Consider the following 9,983-nt stretch of genomic DNA (forward strand, 5'->3'; position numbering starts at 1 on the left):
ACAACTGTGACGGACCAGCCATCACCAGTCGAACAGTTCCTGAATGGGGGAAAGGAGGACTGAGAAAAATCAAGACAAGAGACAGAGTCGGGAGGGCTCCCAAGACCGAGCAAGCAAGTTTATTTTCACCTCTCTTTTATACACTGAGTGAGTTAGGTCATTAACCATGACCTTTATCCAAAACACCTGCTTCGTTGTTTGCTAGTTTTCTAGACACTCCTTGCCCTCATGGGCTACTTTGTTTCCTGGGGTTACAGAAGATTCACCTTGTTGCTAGGGCAAACTCTAAAGGGAAACATCAGAGTTAGTGGAGACACGGTTCCCCATTACATAGTCTCCTGGCTATTTATAACAAAGGGTAGAATTAAAATGAAGCTTTTTGGCTGACACCGCTCCCCACAAACAACACAATGTCAATCAACAAAATTTTAAACTTACCAATGAAGAAAAGCCCAGGTCCTGATGCCTTCACTGCTGAATTGTACAAGACATTTAGAGAAGAACTATTGCCACTATTGTTTAAACTCTTCAATGAAACTGAAATGGAAGCAATACTTCCTGGAAGGAAGCATCACTTTGATCCTCAAAAGAAGTGAAAGACCCAACTGAAAAAGAGAAGTATAGGACAATCTCCCTCATGAATATAGACACAAAATACCTCAATAAGATACTGGCAAACAGAATGCAAAAGATCATTAAGAAGATCAAACACCCTGACCAAGTGAGATTCATCCCAGGGATGCAGGGATGGTTCAACACATGCAAATCAATAAATGTAATACACTATATCAATAGAGCCAAGGACAAAAACCATATGATCATCTCAATAGATGCAGAAAAAGCATTCTATGAAATCCAACACCCATTCATGATAAGCACCCCACAGAAAATTGGAATAGATGGTCTCTACCTCACCTGATAAAAGCCATCTATGAAAAACCAACAGCCAACATCATACTAAATGGTCAAAAAGTGAAATCCTCCAGGCTAAAATCAAGAACAAGACAAGGATGTTCACTATCGCCACTCCTGTTCAATATAGATCTGAAAACATTATCCCAGAAATAAGATAAGAGAAAGAAATAAAAGGAATAAAAATAGGATATGAAGAAGTTAAATTATCATTGTTTGCAGATAAAATGATACTCTATATAGAAGACCCTGAGAACTCCACCCAAAGTCTTCTAGACTTAATAACAAAATTCAGTAGAGTAGCTGGATTCAAGGTCAACACACAAAAATCAATAGCCTTCCTGTACACAAACAACAGACTTACTGAGAGAGGAACTGAATAAACAACTCCTTTCACAGTAGCATCCAAAAGAAAAAAGAAAAGAAAAGAAAATTCTCAGTAATCAATCTAACAAAAGAAATAAAAGTTCTCTACTCTGAAAACTGTAGCAGTATGAACAAAGACATCAAAGAGGATATCAGAAAATGAGATGACATCCCTTGCTCCTGGGTAGGAAGAACCAATATAGTGAAAATGGCCATACTTCCAAAACTTCCAAATGCAATGCAATCTCAGTTGAAATTCTAACAGCATACTTCACAGAACTTTAGAAAACAATCCAAAAATTTGTTTGGAACCAGAAGAGACCCAGAATAGAAAAAGCAATTCTAGGCAAGAAAGACAAGCAGGGGATTTCACAATCTCCAACTTGAAACTATACTACAAAGCTACTGTGATAAAAACAGCATGGTACTGGCAAAGAAACAGGCCTGAGGATCAGTGGGACAGATTAGAAGATGCAGAAACAACTCCATACACACTCAGCCACCTCATCTTTGACAAAGGAGCCAAACAATCTCACTGGAGGAAAGATAGCCTCTTTAATAAGTGGTGCTGGAAAAAGTGGGTTTCAACTTGCCAAAGATGAACATTAAACCTATATCTCTCACCATGCACTAACCTAAAATCAAAATAGATTAAAGATCTAAATATTAAAACAGAAAAATTAAACCAGCTGGATAAGATGTTCTGTAGAACTCTTGAAGACATTGGCATAGAAAGACTTCATGAACAAAACTTCAGTAGTACATGAACTAGCAGAAAGAATAAAAAACTGGTATCTCATCTTATTAAAAATCTTCTGCAAAGCAAGACAAACCACGAACAGTGTGAAGAGACAATCCACAGTGTGGGAAAAGTGTTTAGCAGCTGTTTCTCAGACAAAGGTCTACTATCTGGAATATATAATTAACTTACAAAAATCATACCTGGACTCAATCCAACAATGGGCATCTGAAATGAACAGACATTTTTCAGACAAAGTAGGAATAACAAATAAATGTATGAAAAAAATGTTCAACATGACTGTTCATTTGAGAGATGCAAATGAAAACAAAACTGAGATTCCACTTCACCCCAGAAAGAATGGCTGTTATCAATAAATCAATCAATAACAAATTCTGGCAGGGTTGTGAGGGAAAAGGAACACTTCTCCATTGTTGGTGGGATTGTAGATTGGTGCAACCACTTTGGAAATCAGTATGGAGATACCTCAAAAAACTAGGATTACAGGTCCCATTTGACCCAGCTATTCCCCTGCCAAGTATCTTTCAAAAAGAATTTAAAAAATCATACCACATTGATATATGCACACTCATGTTTATAGAAGCACATTTTGTAATAGCTAAAACTTGGATACAGCCCAATTGCCCATCACCTGGTGGCTGGATAAAGATGTGTTGTTTTTTTTTAATAAAATGGAGTACTACTCAGCCATAAAGAATGAGAAAATAGAGACATTTATAGCTAAATGGATGTACATTGAAGCCATATTTCTAAGCGAAATAAATAGGACATTCTTGTATAAATACCGAATAGTTTCTTTGGTGTGAAAAACTGAAAGTGTAAATGAGGATCAAAATGTATACTAGATAATGTGAAATAGGAAGAAAAGGTCCAAAGGGGAAGGGGAACTGGATATGGGATGGGTAGGGGAAAGGACAGAGAGGAAAATAAAAAATATGGAAAAGGAACCAACAGAAACAATGTCTTTGTAAACAGGAAGGGGTTGGAGGGGTTGAAGAGAGGTCATGGACATGGAGAAAAAAATAAGAAACAAGATATATCATATAAAGGTACAAATTTCCAATGATGAAGGTTAGCATATTGTATATGTAAAATGTACCAATATACTTAATGAATTATAAAAGTGGATTAATCCTCTCCTATTCATCCTTATTTATGTTTAATATTTTGAAGTTTGATAGCTGGCTGGTAAAACTATTTGTACAAATAAAAATGATGATAAATACACTTTTTAAAATTGGCAAAAATTCATTCAGGGAAAGGAAATGTAAGTGACTGAGTTAGATGTTCACCTGGATGCTTTGGATTCAATGTGGCATGTGCTAAACATGTGCTAAATTGGTGTGATGTCACAATGAAAACAGTCATGTTTTACATTCCCAAAAAGGTCACATAAAATCAAGTAGAAATCAGATCAAAATTGGGATAGTTTTTAAAAAGTTAAGCTGTTTCTCCAGGTTCCTCATGTTGAGATAAAAGCTTCTGCCTTTCCAGAGTTAAGGCCAAGGGTGTCATTGGTTTCTCTAGAGGGAAACCAGAGACCCCGGAAAGCACCGACTTTTAAAGAAAGAAAAGGAGACAGCCTGGGGGATGAACAGCAGTTTAATTCCTCTGGCACTATTCGACAATCACAAAGGAAAGAAGCAAGGCTTTTTATACATGTAGGAGAGCAGCTTAGTTATTCTGGCTATTGTCTTTCTGATTTTAACCTCTGATGATAACCAGTGATTTTAAGTGACTCATAAAAGCTACAGGAGAATTCACACGTCCCCTATTTCCATTCACCAATCCCATACATCAAAGAGCACACCACAGCCCTCTTCTTATCAGATAATATCAAGACAGCAGGACGACTTTAGCCAAAAATCAAGCCCACCGGCCCACCATAAACATCACAGATGTGCACAGTGAGTCATATCTCTCTTACCACCCCTAGAGTCATTGGGTCGCAGTCCTCTGATCCTGGAAAATGGTAAATAAGAAAACTAGGAAAACCTGTTTTTCTCCTGTGAGACTTTTACAAGGTCTCAAAGTTTTCTGGCATTCTTTTAACAAACAGACTTGTGGCATTTCCCAGAAACAACTTAATTCCCTTAGTTAACAAACTTCTTGTGATCTATTCTTACAACTAGATAGCTGAATTCTACCATTTCCCACAAAGGGGACTACATTCCCTTTCCCTGGCCCCAGTGGGGCAAAGACTGGTTCCATCTATTAAACATATTTCCTGGCTTTTGTTCTACTTTTTCTATGGATTGGAGTACTTTTCTGTGTTGTGAAGGTGGAAAGGCATGACTACCTGCCTTCTGTATTTGGCTAAATTGTGAATAAACTCATTTTTTTCCAATTTCTATGAGTTTCTTTTCTAGTCTTGAGGTAGGAATCTAAGGAATCCAGATAATCATGGCCCAGATTCAGGCCTTTGATCAATACCTGCCAGAAAAAAAGTGCAACAAATGTTAATACAATATAGGGAATGTTTGTTATATGTGGTCATAGTTCTTTTCCCCCAGATAACCTAAAGATTTTCCAAAATTACTATGAGCAGTAGAAATAATATCACAATTTTATTTTATCTATATTTTTAAGAAAAAGTCCACCATTTGGCCAATACGTTTTGTGTGAAATATATGTTCTATATGTGTCTTGAACATATCAAAAATATTTTATTTATTCATTCATTTACTGACTTATTTTTTAAATTTGTGGTACTGGGGATTGAATCCTCAGTCCCTTAGCACTGAGATACATTTTCAGCCCCTTTTTATTTTTTCTTTTGAAACAAGATCTCAATAACTTGCTAGTTTTCCAAGGCTAAACTAGAACTTGCGATCTTTCTGCCTTAGTTAGGCTCCCAGAGTGCTGGGATTACAGGTGCATGCCACACCCAGCCAAAACTGTAAGTTTATTTTAATTAAAAAAGATAAAACATATTTATGTAGTACAACATAATGCTTTAAAATATGTATACATTATAGAATGGCTAAATCAAACTAATAAACATACATTAACTCACAAAATTTTTCTTTGTAGTGAGAACTGTTCTCTTGACACTTAAAAAAATTCTAGTTCACAAATTCATCTATTCACCAATAAATGGCTTAGACGGTGTGAAGTTCATAACATGAGGATAGAATAATATAATAATGTATACTCAAGGAGCCTTATCTGTCATCTTTCTGCCTACTTCATCTCTGAGTATTAAAAATTGATAAACTTGTTTTTTTCTTCTATTTATTAGATATGCTTGCAGTACATAGTGATTGCATTCATCATGGGGAGCTGGGACATGTACGTAATACATTTTAATTTTTTGTATGCAATTAAGGAACAAAATGAAATTTCTGTTTTGTTAATTATAAAGCTGGATTAAGAATGCAAGAGGTGATCAAAAATGGTGGAGTAGATACTGGTAGCAAAATATAGCCTAGCTGGGACATGGAATTGAAACACCTGGATTACAATAACTTGATGAAGAAAAAAAAGAGTAGAATTCTGGGAATTGGAAAGAAGATGACACGAAAACTAGAAACTACAGAAAAGCTGGAGACATGGAGCATATTACAGAGAGAAAAGCAAACTGTTCTGGAAAGCTCACCACTGCTCCAGGGAAGGGAATCCCCCTGACACAGTATAGGCCTGGAGAAGGTCAGCAGCTCCAGGGAAAACAGTGGAGTGGGCTGGCAGCACTAGTTCCATGTAAAGTGGATGGCTGCTGATAACTGCAATAAACAGTGTGGGGTTTTGCTCTGGAAGTGACTCCTGCATGGCAGGATAGAGTTGGAGCAGCCCCCATATGTGAGTTTAATGAGAAACTATTTGGGGAAGCGGATACTTGATTAACAACTTCAGAACGACTACCATGTTTCCCTGAAAATAAGACTTAACTGGAAAGACTTAACTGGAGCTGGCCCTGCCTGCTCATTACCATGATGATGGCCAGTGTCATGCAATGCAGAAGACTATACCTCACTATTCTCTTGATTGGTGGCTACTCTAATAATAGGTAAAGCAAGAATAGGCTGATTGGGGTTGGGATTGCTTTTCAATTAGGTCTTATTTGGGGGAAAACATGTTGTATTTCAGGATTTCTGGTGTTACCCCACCACAGTGACTGTGTGGGAGATGGGTACAAGAGGCAGTCACAAGTGTGGTCTAGACATAGAGCCACTGAGTAGTTTAAGCTCAGACTGCAAAGGACATAAGGTTCCTTCTGTCTGTGGTTCAAAGCTGAACTGGTTATATGCAGCTTTCACAGGGGGCTGGGCCTGCAAATCCTAACATAAGTCTGGTGGTCTACTTGAACCCCTGCCCTGCTGCATATATCCAGAAAGAAACTCAGGGGCCTGTTTGCTTTCCCCATCTACCAACATGAGCAAGCATGTATTGTTGCTACAGCCTGGGGTATACAAACAGAGAGGCCTGTGAAGCAGAGGGAACCCCACAAACCCATAGGCCATAAAGCTAGAGGTGGAAACTATGACATGGGTGCACAAAATGATATTGAAACTGAAAGTCTGGAGTAACCACAGCCCAAGGGCAGACACTATTGACAAACATGCCAAGTGGGAGTGGTGGGTCAGGAGTTAGCATTCACACAAAAGAAGATGAATATAGAAAACAATAGATTTTAACAGAGATTCTCTAACTCTCACCCTCATCCAGTAGATTTCAGTATCAGAGACACTGGAAAGAAACCACTCACTCAGAAACAGAGGAATTTTTTGGGAAACATTTCTTTTTCATTCATTGGTATTTGGGATTTTTTATATTTTTATTTTCTTTCTTCTTAATTTTCTTTGTTTTCCTTTTTTCATTTTACTTTCTAATTTTTCTTCTCTTTCTTGATTAATCTTTTCTGTTACTTAAATCTAATTTTGTTAAATTACTCTTTAATTTGATCCTTTATCTCAATTTTGTTCCCATAATCTTCTTTTCCTTTATTTTTCAAATTTTACTACTTTGTTCCTCCCATTCCCCACATTTCCATCTTTATTAGTATTATTACTAATCTTTATTAATCTTCAGATATTTAGTTAATGCTAGGCTGTTATTAGTGAATTATTTTTACTGTTAATGGCGACATAGTTGTATCATTTAGTAGATATTTACTCTATGACAATATTTAGTTGGTCTTTATGTCCATCTTATAATTATATACCTCCTTTCTATGGTTAAGAGTGGTACAGTGGTAGCTTTTATTGGTTCTTATGTCAATATACAGCTTGGCCTTGACTCTATTATTGTTGCCAGTTTCATTGCTATTGGCAGGGTGGTATAGTTGTTATAATTCATGGTTTTTACTGTATGCCAATATATCATTTGTTTTTGTGTCATCAACAATATTTTTATTCATTTCTGAAGAAGTGTGTACTAAACCAATTATACTATCCTCCTCTCACAAAATTAATGGGGATGCTTGGACTTTGGAATAGAGGCAAGAGCTGATAGTTAGCCACTCATAGAATCTATCACTAAAAAAGAAGACATTAACTAAACAGATCTCCACACTAGCAACAAAGACTTTGCACTATAATTGACCTACAAACCTCAGCACACACACACACACACGCGCACACACACCGAAAAAGCAACAATAGGAGCATGAAAAGACAAGGCAACAAAATGCCTCACATAACTCCCAATTCCTCCAAAGCTGATCCATGTGGCATCAATGTTGACACAATCAAAAGTAAAACAGATGAATTACACAAAATGATAAAAGAAGAGAAAAAAGATCCATAAGGTGTGAGTTCAAAGATGATAAAATTAAGATAATGGACTTAATAAACAATTTCCCAATGAAAAAAACAGAGTGGATCAACAAACAAAACCTAGCAATATGCAATGTACATGAAATACATTTAATTCAAAAAGAAACTCAGAGATTAAATATAAAAGGATGAAAAACAATATTCCCTCAGAGCAACAGAAGCCGAAAAAGAAAGGAACAGCTATCCTAATTTCAGACAAACTAGATTTCAAGCCAAGGCTGATCAGAAAGGACAAAAAAAGGTTACTACATATTGGTTAAGGGAACAATTCAACAGAAAGAGTTAAGAATTATAAATATATATGCAGCAAATATCAGCATACCCAACCTCGTAAAACAAACACTAACGTGTGTGTGAAAAATAAAATATACAACAACACAAATGTAGTGCAGTACTTCAATTTCCTGTTGTCACAAATTTGCAGATCAACTAGTCAATAAATCAGCAAAGAAATATATGAATTGAAGCAAACCTTTGAACAAATCAATTTAATAGATAGCTATAGAGTGTTTCTTCCAACAATAGAATACACATGCTTCTCAGCAGCATACAGGGCTTTTCTCCAAAATGGAGCACATACTAGCCCAGAAAGCATGTGCTATGGCTTGTGTCTAGATGTTCCCCCAAAGCCTCATGCACTTATAAGTGGGGCTTTTCAGGGGTGACCGATTCTAGGATGTGTGATGCTGAAATCAAAGATGTGATGCTGGGATTGATTCACAGTGTAAGGCCAGGATTAAGAGTGTGAGTAATACCCATCCTAGGAGTGGGTAGCCTGGATAAAATATGAAACAAAAGAGGGCTGCTGTTGCCATTGCTTGTTGCTTGTTGATTGCTACTTTGCTGATTTGCTGCTTGCTGCCTGCCATGAGTTGTTTATTCCCCTGTCTTGGAGCCAGACAACTATAGACTGAAGCCTCTACCAATTATGAGCCAAGTAAACCTTTCCTCCTCTGACTTTGGTGTTGACTATTTTGTTTCAGCAAGGAGAAAAGTAACTAAGACAGCATTCTTAACAAAATGCAAAGAAATTGAAATTATCCCACACATAGTATCAGATCATAGTGCAAAGAAATTAGAAATCAATGATGAAAGACACCAGAGAAACTATGGACACACATGAAAGTTAAATAATACCCTCTTGAATAATCAATAGGTCACAGATAAAATTAAAGAAGAAATGAGACAGTTTCTACAATCAAATGATAATGACAGTATGACATTCCAGAACCTATGGGACACAATGAATGCAGTCCTAAGAGGGAGGCTTAGAGAGGCTAATTCCCACATCAGTAAAACAGACTGAGGTCAAATAAATAACTTAACAATACAACTCAAGGTCTTAGAAAAACAAGAACAATCCAAACCAAAATCATGACCTAGATTCTACTTTAGGTTTTGCCATTAACTAAAAATTTAATAGTCCAGGCACTTAGTCTATAAACCTGATCTTTCCATGAAAAGTGAACCAATTGAGAGAAGAGAGAAAGACAGGATGAGCTGGAATTATATTTTAACACATACTAAAGAAAAATTGTTAGAATAAAATTCAAAGATATTTTTAAACTATTGTAACTTAACAAGTGTTTTTTTTTTAATATTAACATCTCTTTATAGTGACACGTGATAAAAAGTTAAATGAGCATTGGTGCATGCTTAAAGACAGGAAGAGGGAAGTCTGTGAAGCATATGCCTTTTTCAGCATTTCTCCCCAAAAAAGATACATGTAAAAGGAAAATATGAGTGTTTAGGACAGCAGTGACTGTTTTTATTTCCTGCTTAGCAGAATACTTAAAATCATAACAACTTTACCATAATAGTTAATAAATTTTTAATGTTTATGTTGAAGAGACAGGGAGTAATAAGACATTATTTACATTTCATTCTTTAACATGTGACTTGTTTAAAGTTAACATTTTAAAGCAGTTGTTGCTTATCGAAAAGTAATGTCAGTGCCAGTTAGGTTTCTTGAAGGTAGATTTCTAGCAAGACTAACTACCTACATGTACAATGCAATCACACTGCCTTGCATTAGAGATGTTTACATAGCATACCCCAGGGCCCTAATTCGCAATAAGTACTCTGGCTGCTGGAGCCCTTGTCATATTATCTGATTCTGTGCACCACACTCTCACTTAGTTTATAGTTCCTACTTGGAAAAATGATTAGCA

The sequence above is a fragment of the Heterocephalus glaber genome, unplaced genomic scaffold (assembly GCF_053883595.1).
Source record: "Heterocephalus glaber isolate CG9 unplaced genomic scaffold, H.glaber_assembly_v1.0 deba00001431, whole genome shotgun sequence".
Taxonomy (NCBI): domain Eukaryota; kingdom Metazoa; phylum Chordata; class Mammalia; order Rodentia; family Bathyergidae; genus Heterocephalus; species Heterocephalus glaber.